The sequence below is a fragment of the Myotis lucifugus genome, unplaced genomic scaffold (assembly GCF_000147115.1).
Source record: "Myotis lucifugus unplaced genomic scaffold, Myoluc2.0 scaffold_13, whole genome shotgun sequence".
Classification (NCBI taxonomy): domain Eukaryota; kingdom Metazoa; phylum Chordata; class Mammalia; order Chiroptera; family Vespertilionidae; genus Myotis; species Myotis lucifugus.
In genome coordinates, this window is record NW_005871061.1 from 10,372,584 (window position 1) to 10,388,744 (window position 16,161).

General features: G+C 43.7%; 1 non-coding gene and 1 pseudogene across 1 annotated transcript; one reads left to right on the forward strand and one right to left on the reverse strand.

The window, feature by feature from the left end:
- The first annotated feature begins 1,046 nt into the window (after window positions 1-1,046).
- Window positions 1,047-1,175, forward strand: LOC111825096. The gene has a single exon (XR_002828199.1). It is a non-coding gene; the product is annotated as a small nucleolar RNA SNORA11 (small nucleolar RNA).
- A 417-nt stretch (window positions 1,176-1,592) lies between these two features.
- Window positions 1,593-9,601, reverse strand: LOC102427811 (annotated as a pseudogene).
- Between the last annotated feature and the right edge of the window lie 6,560 nt (window positions 9,602-16,161).

The window sequence follows — 16,161 nt, forward strand, 5'->3', positions numbered from 1 at the left end:
TGTTATACCAAACTTGCATGCCAGGAATTAATCCCAATTGATCATGGTGTATTTTTTAATAGTTAAGAGACTTATTCTAATAGCTATAATTACAGTGCTTGTTTGTTGAAATGAAAACTGAAAACAAGTATACAAAACAGTTGATTACTAACTATGAATTTAAAGCAGTAAGAGGTTTCATGACACGAGATAAACCAATTCTGAGGTTTTCCCTAAGGTAAATTTTAATTTTAAGAACTCCAGCTTCTTCATTGTTTATCCAACTACAACAGAAAAAGTAGAAGTTGTTTTTTTTTTACGTCAAATATGACCCTTGCAGGCCAAGGGAATGAAAGCACATGTAGACAGGGGCTCTAAGGAGCTAGGTTTTAAGATGACTGGCCACCTGTCTGTGTTCCTACTGGTGAGACCCAAACAACATGGAGTGAGTGCGTACGCATGGGAACCATGGGGGTCTCCCCTTCTGACCAGAGTTGTCCCACCACAGCACCTATGCTGACACATGCTGAACCAAGGGAAGGCTGGGGTCCCTCTAAGTGGTTCTCAACCTTCCTAATGCCGTGACCCTTTAATATAGTTCCTCATGTTGTGGTGACCCCCAATTTTATTGTTACAAATTGAACATAATTAAAACATAGTGATTAATCACAAAAACAACATGTAATTATATATGTGTTTTCCGATGGTCTTAAGCGACTCCTGTGTAAGGGTCACAACCCACAGGTTGAGAACCGCTGCAAGGGGTCTGTGAGTGGTGGTCCCAGCCCCAAACCATTCCCTGGACAGTGGTATAAGTACAGGTACCAGTACAAATGCTATGGGATGTAATGAGCCAAAAAGATAGAGCCTATGAAAGAGCATAAATAACCATGCAAAATGTATTGTGACTGGTTCTGCCCAACGCACACTCCAGAGAGGAGACAGCCCATGGATCGACTGGACTCAAGCTGTTACATTTCTCCCTTCTCTGTGCTCAAGTGCCTCCTTACCTTGTTTGTGTAACTATTTTAAAAATGCTCTGAGTTTACATTAAAAACTAATCATCGTGGATGTGGAGAGAGCAGAGTGCCTGAATAATGGCTCCTCTGTGTATAACACATCCAACAGCAACTTGGGCTTACTCCTCACAGGTGGCAGGATACCATGACCTTCCTGTGACATTACGCCCTATATAAAAAAAAAAAAACACTAATCATCAAAATGGATCTCAAAACAGATGTAAAGCCCAGAGGAGGAGTGTTGAGCTGATCTTACAGGGGCTCCTAGAGGCCCTGGCCTGGGTTCCTAAAATCCCTTCTCAATACTAAACAAAGAGTTGATACTGTTTTTATTTTAAAAAACAAAAACAAACAAACAAACAAAACTGAGTAATATTACATAGGTGTACCAGAGACTGCCTCATTGGAAACAAGAACTATTTACATTTAATAAAAACCCAGTTGCATGCTGTATCTGCATATGTACAGCATGATGAAACACACTGGGACTGACCATGGAGACAGTTTATAGCACTCACACCACAGTTGTACATCTTCCACATGAGATGTAAACAAGGGTGATGGAGGGAGTGAGTGGGAAGAGAGGATTGCTGCTCACTTCTGGTTCCAGAGCTGATTGGACAGCCATTGCAGTCCCTCATAGAGCCTGTCTCCACTGGTGGCACAGGTAGACTGAATGTACAATTTCCTGAGGAGCATGGTGTGCAGGCCCAGTTTGTCTGTGATCTCTGCTGCATTCATGGCGTTGGGGAGGTCCTACTTGTCTGCAAACACAAGTAAGACAGCATCCCTGAGCTCGTACTCCACCAGCATTCACATGAGCTCCTCTAGAGCCCCCTTCATGTACTCTATGTCATTGCTGTCAATTACAAAGATGAGGCCTTGTGTGTTTTGTAAATAGTGGTACCACAAAGGCTGGATCTTGTACTAGCGGCCCATGTCCCACATGGTGAAGTTGATGTCCTTACAGTCCACGGTCTCCACTTTGAAAGCGATAGTGGAGATGTTGGTCACGATCGCACCCAGCCTCAGTATGTACAGAATGGTGGTCTTTCCCACAGCATCCAGGCCCACCAGGAGAATATGAATTTCTTTTCTGCCCAAGAAAAGGCCTTTGCTAAGGCTCACAAAGATATTCCCTATGCTGTAGACTAAAGGGAGAGACACTGGCCAAAGAAACCCTTGGAAGCCAGGATGCTGCTGCTACTCTGAGCCAGGCATTGGTATTGCTTCTACAATGGTGTATGATCTTTTAATGTATTTCTGGATTTGATTTGGTAGTAGTTTGTTGAAGATTTTCACATCTAAGTTCATCAAAGATGTTTGCCTATAATGTGCTTTATTTGTTGTGTCTTTATGTTTTAGAATTAGGATAATGTTGGCCTCATAAAATGAGGTTGGAAGTTGCCCCTTCACTTGGATTTTTCAGAATAGTTTGAGAAGTACAGGTGTTAGTTCTTTGAATGTTTGATAAAAGCCACCGTTGAAGCCATCTAGTCCATGAATTTTATTTGCTGGGAGTTTTTTGGGTTTTTTTTACTGCTTTGATTTCACTAGTTGTAATTGGTCTGTCCAGATTTTCTGATTCTGATTTGGTTTTAGAAGATTGTATGTTTCTAGGGTTTTATACATTTCACCCAGGTTATCCAATTTGTTGGCATATAGTTGTAAATAGTATCTTCTTGCTATTCTTTGTTTTTCCGTGAGTTAGTTGTTACTTCCCCTCTTTCATTTCTAATGTTATTTATCTGGGTCCTCTCTCTTTTTTTCTTGATGAGTCTGGTTAAAAGTTTGTCAATCTTATTTATCTTTTCCAAGATTTGGCTCTTAGTTTTATTTATCTTTTGTATTTTTTTTTTTTTTTAGTCTCTTTGTCATTTATTTTCACTCTGACCTTTATTATTTACTAGAGGCCCGGAGCACAAAAATTTGTGCACTCGGGGGGGGGGGGTCCCCTCAGCCCAGCCTGTGCCCTCTCGCAGTCTGGGACCACTCAGGGGATGTCCACCTGCTGTCTTAGGCCCGTTCCCCAGGGAATTGGGCCTAAGATGGCAATCAGACATCCCTCTGGCAGCCCGGCAGCCCTCGGGGGATGTCCACTTGCCAGCGGGGAGCAGGCCTAATCTGCAGTCGGACATCCTTAGCGCTGCTGAGGAGACGGGAGAGGCTCCCACCACCACTGCTGTGCTGGCAGCCATCAGCCTGGCTTGTGGCTGAGCAGAGCTCCCCCTGTGGGAGTGCACTGACCACCAGGGGGCATCTCCTGCATTGAGCATCTGCCCCTTGATGGTCAGTGTGTGTCATAGTGAACAGTCATTCCCAGTCATTCTGCTGTTAGGGTCAATTTGCATATTACCCTTTCATTATATAGGATAGAGGCCTGGTGCACAGGTGGAGGCCTGCTGGTTTGTCCTGAAGGGTGTCTCAGATCAGGGTGGGGGTCCCACTGGGGTGCCTGGCCAGCCTGGGTGAGGGGTTAAGGACCATTTTTAGGCTGGCCACACCCCCTTTAGTGTGGGGGTCCCACTGGGGTGCCTGGCCAGCCTGGGTGAGAGGCTGATGGCCATTTTCAAGCTGGTCATGCCCCCCGGCGACCCAAGCTCCCAGCCTCTCCTGTTTTTCTTTTTGTTTTTTCCCCCTGGGATTTATTTATCTTCTATAATTGAAACTTTGTAGCCTTGAATGGGGGCCAGGTTCAGCTGAAAGAAGGTATCTGGGATTTATTTATCTTCTGTAATTGAACCTTTGTAGCCTTGAGTGGAGCTGAGGGCCCTCCAGGGCAGGTGGGAAGCTTGGCTTCCTCCATCACCGGGGGCAACCCAAGCCTCCTGCTTGCTCCAGCTCCGTGGCCACTACCATCTTAGTTGGGTTAATTTGCATACTTTCTCCTGATTGGCTTGTGGGCGTGGCTTGTGGGTGTGGCTTGAGCATAGCAGAGGGATGGTTAATTTGCATGTTTCTCTTTATTATATAGGATTTTCTTCTAGTTTTCACTCTAACCTTTATTATTTAGTTTCTTCTAGTCACTTTGAAGTTTATTTATTGTTCTTCTGCTAGTTCTGTAAGGTGCAAGGTTAGATTGCTTATTTATTTTTAAAAAAAATTATTTTTATTGATTTCAGAGAGGAAGGGAGAGGGAGAGATAGAAGCATCATGATGACAGAGAATCATTGATCAGCTACTTCCACACTGGGGATCGAGCCTGCAACCTGGGCATATGCCCTGACCAGGAATTGAACCATGATCTCCTGGTTCATAGGTTGACACTCAACCACTGAGTCACACTGGCTGGGCTAGATAGTTTATTTGAGGTTTGTCTTGCTTCTTGAAGTAGGCCTGTATTGCTATGAATTTCCCTCTTTATCCTGCTTTCACTTTGTATTATAGATTTATTTTTTTTATATGTGTTCATTTTTAATTATCTCAAGGTAACTTTTTACTTCTTCCATGGTCTAATCCAGGGGTCCTCAAACTTTTTAAACAGGGGGCCAGTTCACTGTCCCTCAGACCGTTGGAGGGCTGGACCACAGTTTAAAAAAAAACTATGAACAAATTCCTATGCACACAGCAGTGGCGAAAACACCCGGTGGGCCAGATAAATGTTTTTGGCGGGCCGCATGTGGCCCGCAGGCCATAGTTTGAGGACCCCTGGTCTAATCATTAACCCATTCATTGTTTAATAACATGTTACTTAGCCTTCATGTGTTATGTGTGGGCTTTTTTCTTCCTGTAATTGATTTCTAGTTTCATACCATTGTGGTCAGAGAAGATGCTTGATATGATATGATTTCAATCTTTTTAAATTTATTGAGACTTGTTTTGTGTCCTAACATGTGGTCTATCCTAGAAAATGTCCCATGTGCACTTGAGGAGAATAGATAGAGGGTTCAAAACAATGGTTATAAGGACACTCAAAAAATGTAGTGAGGACTTCAACAAAGAGATAGCTGCTTTGGGGTGAAATACTCTGCAGATATCAATTAAATCCATCTGATCTAATGTGTCATTTGAAGCTTCTGTTTCCTTGTTTATTTTCTGGGTGGAATATCTATTTATTTATGTCAATGGGGTGTTAAAATCCTCTTCTATGACTGTATTACTGTTAATGTCTCCTTTCACATCTGTCAACATTTGCTTTATATATATACTAGAGGCCTGGTGCACAAAAATTTGTGCACTCAGGGGGGGGGTCCCTCAGCTTGGCCTGTGCCCAGTCACAGTCCAGGACCCCTTGGGGGATGTCTACCTGTTGACTTAGACCCACTCCCCGGGGGATCAGGCCTAACCTTGCAGTCAGACATCCTTCTGGCAGCCAGGGAGCCTTCGGGGGATGTCCAACTAAAGACTTAGGCCCCCAAGGGATCGGGTCTAAACCATTAGTTGGACATTCTTAGTGCTGCCACGGAGGTGGGAGAGGCTCCTGCCACCACCACTGCGCTGGCCAGCCATGAGCCAGTTTCTGGCTGAGTGGCACTCCCCATATCGATCTTCTGGGTCCTGCCCTGCCTTGCTTTTTTTTTTTTTTCTAAGACATTTCACTTTATTTAAAAGAAGCCAATATACAGGATATAAAAGGTATGATATTTACAACAGTACAGTAAACAGGTTGGTTTCTCGGTAGGATCAGTAGTCTTTCAGTAAGTATAAACCCCCCTTTCCCTTGATGCTCGACCCAGCTGGCAGACAAACAGCAACAGTGGGGTGGGATGGGACTGCAGGATAGAAAGTCTCCCTGAAGGGATTAAAAATCATGTAGATGCTAAAATGTCCACGCAGGGGTCTTGGGGGTGAGGGGTTCCTCTGCCTCATTCCTTTGAGAGCTTGGCAGCAGGAATGTTGAGGGATTTGCCCCAAACTAACACACGGCCCACCCTGAGCCTGTAAATCTTCCACCCATGGAATATTCTCTTCCCGAGAGAATCAGCCCTAATCCCTCAGCCAGGGCCTGGAGGAGCAGCCCAGGCTGTGGGCACAGCCAGGACTGTGGACATTTCATGGCCTTTCCACTCCCACTCCAGCTGCCTAACAACTCTGCACTGCTCCCCTCGCCCACCTCCCCTGTCACCCCATCAGGACACCGTGCACAGGAGGGGACACTGGTTTTCCCATGCCCATTGGGAACTGGCTGTTTCTGTTTTCTGGAGTAAAAAGGTTCCTGTGGGTCGGGTAAGCTCTCTGCTTGGCAAGAAGTTCTGAAACAGAGCCACTGACCACACCCACATCCTCTGGGCATGGAGCAGCTTGGGCCCTCAGAACTCATCTCTCCAGCAGAACTGAAGGGAAGGCCATGTATACCCTTCTGTCCCTCACCCTTCACATGCCCAGAACCATCAGTGTCGCACTTCCTAATTCCTATCACTGTATTTCATTAGTTCCATACTGTTTTACTAATCCTGAATCTAAACAGATTGGTTCAAAAAGAGATTATTCGATTTTTAAAGTATTTAGTGATGTACCTGTGAGCTTTGCATGGACGAACTAAGCACATGACCCTTTCTTGTACATCAGAACCTGCACACACATGTAAAAAGAGGACCCGTTTTTGACAGATGTGAAACCACCATTTATTTGTAATAAATAATTACACAATCTAAAAAAAAAAAGACCTGGCTTCCGCGTGTTCTGGGTCCCTCCCTGCCTCATCGCCAGGGACATGATCGGTCCCCCGCTGCCAGGCAGGACGGCTTCCACGTGTTCTGGGTCCTTCCCTGCCTCATCGCCAGGGACATGATCAGGTCCCCCACAGCCAGGCAGGACGGCTTCCGCATGTTCTGGGTCCCTCCCTGCCTCGCTGCCGGGGATGCGATCAGGTCCCCCGCAGCCAGGCAGGACCCCTTCCGTGTTCTGGGTCCCTCCCTGCCTCGAGGGGTCACCGATCACCAGAGGGGGGGGGCAGGGAAGAGGGAGACACTGGCGGCCTTTTCTCTGCCCCGCCTGGCTTCTCTGATCACCAGCTGGGGGGCTGGCCTTTGCCTGGGTTCTTGGATCCAGGGCGGGGGCCAGGCCAAAGTGCCTTTACCCTGCCACCCGGCTCTTGCCTGCCGCCTGGGTTTCCAATCACCATTCTTCCGTCCTTCCCCTTTCGCCTCCCATCATTGAGCCTACGTATGCAAATTAGCCGCCATCTTTGTTGGCGGTTAATTTGCATATCACCCTGATTAGCCAATGGGAAGGGTAGTGAAGTTACGGTTAATTACCATGTTTGTCTATTATTAGATAGGAGATATATATATATATATATATATATATATATATATATATATACCAATGTTGGTGCATAAATGTTTATTAGGGTTATAGTCTCTTGTTGGATTGCTCCTTTTATCATTATATAGTGTCTTTCTTTGTATTGTATTATCAGCTTTGTTTTAATATATATTTTGTCTTATATAAATACTAGTGGCCCAGTGCATAAAATTCATGCACATTAAAAGGGAATTAATTAGAGGAAATATTTTAATATTGCTATTTGCCCTTGTTCTATAATAGAAGTGTCAAAAATGAAAAAAAATTAGAAAAGTATATATGAAAATCTCCCTCCTGTCAGAGTCTGGGGCACGCCGTGGGACCTAGAGTCAAGTCCCCACCCACCACTCGCACATGCTTCGAAAATGCAGGAGACCCAGCTGGCCCCACCCCTGTCAAGACCCTTCATGTAGGGGAGCACAGCCTCAGGTCACCTGGCCCAGTGTTGGGTGGTGGGCACAGTCTCAGGTCCCCCGTCAAGCCCTGCTGGGCAGGGAGTGTGGTCTGAGATCCTCTGGCCTGGCACTGGGGCAGGGGGGGCATGGCCTGAGGTCCCCGTCAAGCCCCACTGTGCAGGGAGTGCGGCCTCAGGTCCCCTGGCCTGGCGCTGGGTTGGGGGGGCACGGCCTGAGGTCCCTCGCCCTGGCCAGGCGCCATGCAGCTTCAGGTCGCTGCTGTTAGGTCGTGAAGTTACGATGTCCGGGATAATTTGCATATTCCTCTATTATATAGATTGCTAGCCCAGTGGTTTTTTGTTTTTGTTTTTCATTTCTATTTGCATGAAATATATTTTTACTTCCTTTTATTTTTAGTCTGTATGTATATTTTCTTTTGAGGTGGGATATATATATATATATATATATATATATATATATCCCATATATATATGCATTTTCTTATCCATTCAGCCACCCTATGTTTTTTTATTTCAGCAGTTAAGCAATTTGAATTTAAATTGATTATTGATAGGTACATATTTATTTCCATTTTTTTCTTCATAACTATATTTATAACTATATTTCTCTCTCTCTTTTTCTTTCTTCTGCTTAAAGAAGAGCCTTTAACATTTTTTGTAATACTGGTTTGGTGGTAATGAACTCCTTTAGTGTTTTCTTCTTTTGGAAGTACTTTATTTCACCTTCAATTTTATTTATTTATTTGTTGATGTTTTAGAGTTTTATTTTCTTTCTTTTTCCATCACCATTTATTCCCCCTACACCCTCCTCCACTTCCACCAACCCTCCTCCCCCCTGCAATTACCACACTGTTATCCATGTCCATAAATTTCTTCTCCTTATTTTTCCTTTTTCCTCAATCCCTCCAACACCCAACACTCCCCCTGCCCCCTCTCCCACCGCCACCAGAGCTGTCTGTCTGCTCTCTATCTGAGTCTGACTCTATGTTTGACTTTTTCATTCAGTTTTTCATTAAATTCCCCATATGAATGAAATCATAGCTCTGGTACATTTACACAATTCAATACTACTTGGCTATAAATAGGAAAAAAAAATGTTACCCTTTGTAAAAGCATGGATGGACCTGGAGAACTTTATGCTATGTAAAATAACTCAATTTCTATTTCAAATGATAGGAGGGTGGGAAGGACTGGGGAAAAAAGAAGGCAAAGAGATTAGCCAAAAATATATAAGCATACACCATGGTCACAGACAACAGTGTGGTAACTGCTAGGGGAGGGGTGGGGGCTAGGAACAGGTGGTCAAAGAGTGGGAAAATGGGGGATATCTGTAATAGTGTCAACAATAAAAATAAATTTGAAAAAAATTACAATAAAAAATGTGGATATTTTTGCTACCTTGTCGTACAATTTGCTGAATTGATCCTCTGCTTCATCTAGGCTGCTATTGATACCTTTTAGTGTATTCTTCATTTCAGACATTGAATTTTGCATATCTGAATGGTTCTTTTTTATGCTTTCTATGTCATTTGTTTGCTTGCTATCTCTTTGTTGAAGTCATCACTACATTTTTTGAGCATCCTTATAACCATTGTTTTGAACTTTATATCTAGCAGCTTGTTTGCTTCCATTTCACTTAGTTATTTTTCTGGGGTTTCTACTGTTCTTTTATTTGAAGCATATTTCTTTGTGCCCCCATTTTGGCTACCTCTCTCTATTTGTTTCTGTATATTAGGTAGTTCTGCTATTCCTTGACATGGCTGCATTTTGTAGTAATTGTCATGTGGGGCTCAGAGTTTCAGTCTCTTTGGTCACTTGAACTAGGTACTCAGGAATGTCTCCTGTGTGGGTATGTGAACCCTCCTGTTGTAGCTGAGTTTTGAGTGCTGTTGGGCCATCTATGGGTGGGCTTACCCCTCCTCTTGCTATGAGGATTGACCATGATTGCAATGTATGAACTGCTGTGTGGTAGCTGACTCCACAAAGTTGAATTTGTCCCAAAAGGTCTGTGTCTACCAAGGTCTACCTTTGTCTCTGCTACTTGTGGAGTTAATTAGGTCATACTCTAATGTGGTCCGAACCACTAAGTGTGTTGTTTCTAGGGCCACTTCAAAAGGGATCCAGTGCTGGTCAATGTCAGGAGCTGCCTGTAACTGGTACTGGGCTACCTGTTTGGAACTACAAATTGATCCACAGTTTGTGTTGCCTTTGAGGGGCCTGGGTGTGTGTGGGAAAGGCCTAGCTGTGTACCAAGCCATTGCAACCAGTACTGAGCCTCACACAGGTCAGCAGAAGGCCCGAGGCTCCCCAAGGTCCACCTTTACCTGTTAGCTGCCTGTTAGGCCCAGTCACCAAATGAAACTCTGGTGGTTACATGAGTTGTGTGAAGGGCACTCAGTGACTCACTAGTTAGGAGTGAATGGTATTCACCATAATGATACAGATTCTAACTCAGCACCACTGCCAGGTTTGAGACTACTCAGCAGTAGTCTCAGAGTACAGCAAATTCTACTGCAGACCTTTGTGTAGGGGCAGAGTCTCAGGGATTCATCAGGGTATAGCCAGCAGTATTCATCAGGCCCAAACAGACCAAGATTTGGCCATGCAAAATGAAGGCTCTGCACAGTAATGGTGACAATGGTCTGGTGTGGGAGGGAAATATGTCCCCCACCAAGAGCCACAAAACTCAGTTTTCCCCAGACCTCCTAGAGCAGTGGTTCTCAACCTTCTGGATCTTTAAATACAGTTCCTCATGTTGTGACCCAACCACAAAATCATTTTCATTGCTACTTCATAACTGTAATTTTGCTACTGTTATGAATCGTAATGTAAATATCTGATATGCAGGATGGTCTTAGGCGACCCCTGTGAAAGGGTCGTTCGACCACCAAAGGGGTCGCGACCCACAGGTTGAGAACTGCTGTCCTAGAGAGTCTTCTGCAGCTCATGGGCAATATTGCAGAATGCAATCTCAGCAGGGCAAGGCCATCTGTAATCATCGAGTTAATTATTTTCCCCTGGTGGAGCTAGTGGAACACTTGTGGGTGGTAAAGCACCATATTGTAGCCCTGAGAGATGGGGCACAACTTCTCAGGCACTCTGGCACAAGAGGTGCAGCTACTCTGGCCTGCAGGGGGTTGGGGATGTGTGTTGTACCACACAAGGTGCTACTGTGAGGTCTCACTGTAGCAGGAGTGGAAATTGTCCCCACCCTAGTTCCACACAACTCTGTCACTGTTTCTCCCTAAGTTTGCCCTCAAGGTCATTTTTAGGAAGTCTATACAGTATACTCAGACAGCAGATTCCTTTGCAGTGTGTGAGATAGGCTGGGTGGCCAGGAGGGTGGGGCTTGTACAGTTCCCCAAAGCTAATACAATTTGTAAGGGAGTGTTTGTCCCAGAAAAGATGGCATCGGGGAGAGAAACTCAGCACAGGGAATCTGGTGGCTGTCTCTTCAGCTCTCTTCCTGGGGATACAAAACCCAGTATGTCCTTGCAAGCCTCTCCAAGGTGAGTGACCTAAAACAAGATTTTGTGTATAGGTTCTTTAAGAGGGTGCCTGGATTTCTAGAAGACACCAGTCTCTCCCAGGAAAACAGTATCCTTGCTAATTTTCACAGCCAGATATTTTGTGGGCTCCTCTTCCCAGCTCTGGTGCTGTGGGCTGGGGAACCCAGCATGGAGTTGAGACCCCATGTCCTCATTGGGGTCCTTTGCAGCTGAGATATTCATCTCAATTCTCAGCTGATGTACATGGGTGCAGGGCCAGCCCTTTCTGCGTCTCCACCCTTCCTACTAGTCTCGATGTGTCTTCTGTAAATCATTGGTTATAAGACTTCTGTTCAACAAGTCTTCAATTGGTTGGTCAGGTTGGTTGTTCTACAATTTAATTATAATTCTAGTTTAGGTCTGGGAGGATGTGAGTAGATGCCATCTTCTTCAACTCCTTCATTGTTCCTTTTAAAAGAAGGGTTATTTTCTCTCAGCACAGCAGCACAGATCTCATCTGCATCTATCAATTCAACTAGAATCTTAAGACAAATGACTCCTAAGTTGTTTTCTCTCCTGAGATCTCTTTTGAGATTTTACTTTTATTCATAATATATTCATTGGTGTGTCCCACTTGTATTTCATTTCTAAATCAAACTTACTGTCTTCCCTCCAAATAGTACTTCATGAAATACTCAGCATAGAAAGCAGGGTTTCCAAGACTGACTTGTCTCTTTCATTTTGCTTGCACATATTTTTTTTAATCCTTACCCAACAATATTTTTCCATTGATTTTAAGAGACAGTGGAAGAGAGAGGGAAAGACAATGTGAGAGAAGCACATTGATTGGTTGCCTTCTGCAGGAGCCCTGACCAGGGCCCGGGCTGGGGAGGAGCCTGCAAACCAACTGAGGTATGTGCCCTTAACCGGTATTGAACCTGGGACCCTTCGGCCTGCAGGCCGATGCTCCAGCCACTGAGCCAAAACAACTAGGGCATCTTGAACATCTTTTTAACATAAGTGATCAATTCTTTAACTATTTCCACAATCTGTTCTCTCAATTCCACCTTCATTGACATTGCCTTAGTTTAACTACTCTTACCTAGATCATGGCAAAACATGCCTAACCAATCACTTTACTTTCCCATTGGTCCTCTTCAATCAGCCTTTCACTCTGCTGTTTTATTTATTAAAAAAAAAACAATCAGACAATGCCAATTCTAAAATTTCTTCAACAAGCTCCTTAGCTTAGCATTTGAGACCTACTATGATTTGGCATTGGTTGCCTTAATGGTCCTATATAAAATCTATTTACTCCATGAACCCTTCCCTTGACATACCTAACTACTGTGTCATGAATATGTTGTAGTTTTTCTAATCTCCATATTTTTGGACATGTTATTTACTCCTCAATAAATGTCCTTCTCTATCTGCCTTTCTGTATCAATTATTTACTCAGACTTCACTATTGAGTCATGAACTTTAGTCTCCAAGGAAGAGTTCACAATGATACAACCATCTCCAATAGCAATTTCAAATTATTTTAAGAAAAATGCAAGTTGGTGAGAAAAGCCAGAAACCTTTTACCATCATTTGTTTTCTGATTTTTAACACTGATAAAATGTTATCTTTTATATAGATATGTTGATATTGCACTAGCAGATATGTAATAGCTTTTTGAAATCCACTTTCCCTCAAACAGTTTGGCATCTATACATATAAAGAGGTAATATGCTCATTTGTCCATGATAGTGCCCATAATGACCAATTTGCATATTGATGCGCAGGCAGCAGGGGGCCGGCAGCCAGAGCCAAGTTCCCAGGGATCTGAGGACAGTGCCTGATAGGAGCCCAGACTGGAAAGAAGGAAGAGGAAGCAGCCACAGGGAGCTCTTCCAATCTCCCTGCACAGACACCCTACCCCTATCCCAGGCCAGCACCCCTGGGGTTATGGGAGGCTGACTGGATGGGGAGAAGACCCAGCCTCAGGGGTAGCTGCAGCCTGCACCTCCGCCTCCCCATCTCTTCTCCCGCCACTCCCACCAGGGGCGCCCACAACAACAGCACACCTGCGACCACCCATCAGCGTCCGGAGGCACCGGGGCCCTCTGCCTACCGCTGTCGGGCCCCCTCTGCTGGGGCCGGGCATGCCTCTCCTCCTTACAACTCCAGACATGGGTAGAGGCAGGCCTGAGCGGATCCCCAGGGTCAGACCCTTCCCCTGCCCCACAGCAGCAGTGCTGTCTCCACAGAGGAAGAGCACTGAACCTTGCTGGGGGTGCAGCTAAACCCGCCCTCTTAGCCTGCCTGGCTCTGCCCTGGCCCAGCCCCCACCCCACTCCAGGAGATTGCATCCCTGCCCTGAGCAGATACAGCTGCAAACAGCCAGGTACAATTTAAAGAATGGCGCCAAGCGGGAAGGTTTGACAGTTACTTCCCCTTCGGTCTCGCTGCCCCCCTAGTGCCCCCCTAACTCCCTGCCCCTCGCCAGCACCTCCAGGGATGACCACCGCTACAGGGCTGCTGGCCAGAGTCCACCCCTCTGAGGCCTGCAGAACCCTCTGCAAAGCTTCCATAGCTACAGTCCCAGGAAACAATCATGTCTTCCTTCCCTAATTAGTACCTGTGAGGGTACCCTTGGGCTTAAAAAAAAAAATCCCTTCCCGTTTAGACGTCACTTACTTGATGAAACAGTTCTAGGTTTATTAGCTCAGAACCTCCTCGTGACAACCCAGTGAGGTAGGCGGAGAAGAGATTACAATTCCCAGGGTATATGCGTATGTATTCAGAAATGAAGCTCAGAGAGGAAAAGTGTCAAGCCCACTGGTTCCCAAGGTGCAGCACACGCCCCACAGTGGGGGCAATTCGAGAATGAGTTAACAGTGCATTTTTTGCATTTCTTATGGTTCTAGGGGGCCTCATCTACAGTGTATCCTACATAATAAAAGGCTAATATGCAAATGACCAAATGGTGGGATGATCAGTCACTGTGATGCGCGCTGACCACCAGGAGGCAGACACCTAATGCAGAAGCTGCCCCCTGGTGGTCAGTGTGCTCCCACAGGGGGAGCGTGCTCAGTCAGAAGCCAGGCTCACAGCTGGCTAGCACAGCAGCAGTGGTGGGAGCCTCTCCCGCCTCTGTGGCAATGCTAAGGATGTCCAACTGACAGCTTAGGCCCACTAAGCTGTCAGTAGGACATCTCCCCAGGGCTCCCTGACTGCGAGAGGGCACATGCCAGTCTGAGGGACCCCCCTCCTCGAAGTGCACAAATTTCGTGCACCGGGCCTCCAGTATAAAATATTTTCTGAAAATTATGATTTAGCCAAACTTCTTTCATATCTTGAATCTTCTGATTTCATCTGAGATGGTAGTGGTTTCCTATTGTCACAGCATGATCATAATTTGAATCACGCTAGGAGAAATATTACATATCTAGTCCTCTAATTCATTTTACCTAGTTTTAATACCAAGGAAACACCATAAAACAAAAATTTTCCTGTTTTTCATGATAATATGCTAATCATGAGATAGCTTATCATCCTTTTTATGAAACTAATCAGACTGGAGTGCTTTATGGTGTTTTGCAATTGTATTATTCATTAGAGGGGCTCTTGCTGGCAATTTTCTAGTCAAATGAAGGTGCAGTAGCAACACTGTTCAGAACTAATGGAGATTATATCAGAAGTGGAGATTTTACAACTAAAACAAGAAGCATTCTGTCATTTTAAATTAAAATCTAATAGCTAGTGATTATAATTAAGTTTCTAACTACACAAACGACAGTAAGTAATTTCAAGTTGCCATTTTTTAATAAAAAGAACCTTTCAAAATTCAGTGGCAATATTTATTGCACAAAATCAAAACTCTACCCATCTTGAAGTCTCATTGGTCTTTCATAACTGGTTGCCCATTAACAACAATTAAATACTGAGTTTCAAAAGCAGCTGTGCTAAGTATTGTTTAAAGGCATTAAGCACTAATGAGAATTAGTCAATCATATTTGAAGGGAACAACTTTTATTCAAAGTTTATCTGGATATATACACTAGAGAATCCACACATGCGAAGCTCTGATTATACAGTACTTAAGTTTTTATTTTACTTCAGATATTGAAAGAAAAATGTCAGTTGCATAGCTAAGTGATTATTGATCCATCCTCATATTTTCTTTTTAAACCAGGTAAATGAATATTAAATATACAAAGATCCAGATTGAGAATTTTCAATATTCTTGAGTTAACTGTTTAGAAAAATTAAATTTAGTGTTTTGTTTTGTCTTGTAGGCGTCAATGTGGTTGAAAAGCTTGGTGAGGGAGTAGTTTTACAAACTTTCTTTTTCATTTTAATAGCAGAATTGAGCTAGTCCCCTTAAGGACACAGCTTTTATATGTAGATCCCTTACCTAGAAGACTCTATTGCTTTTTTGTTTGTTTTTAAATACAGCAACATCCTGATATAAAATTAGATCTGAATAATTGTTTTGCTTCAAATGGTGACCATATTAAAAACGTATAGATTAATTTACATGGTTGCTACAGCTTTATGCTTAATACCCAAATTTGATTTCAAATGTGCAGTTAATGTAAAGATTCTTATTACAGAAAGGATGGACATAATCATTTCAAATGACTTTAATTATCATATTATGTTATAAATAGCCTCAATTATGTTTGAATATTTGCTGATGAGATGTGGAAGTAGTAAGGTAAGTTGTGGAATATGATGGGTGAAACACTGAGCATGAAAGGTATCTCACATCAGTAGTTCATTTAAAAAAAGAAAAAAAGAAATAGATTTTGTATAATATTGTTTTCTACTGCTTTCTTTTTCTGGGAAATGTTATTTTCCCAAGAAAGTTAATGTATGACATTCAATAAATGATGAGCAACTGAATATAGGAGACTTATAATAACCTTTTAAATTTCAATTGAAACTGGTCTTCTAAATCTCAGAGGAAGATAAATGATCCTAATGTAATGTATCACTTTCAGCTCTACAAGGTGAAGATTTTTTG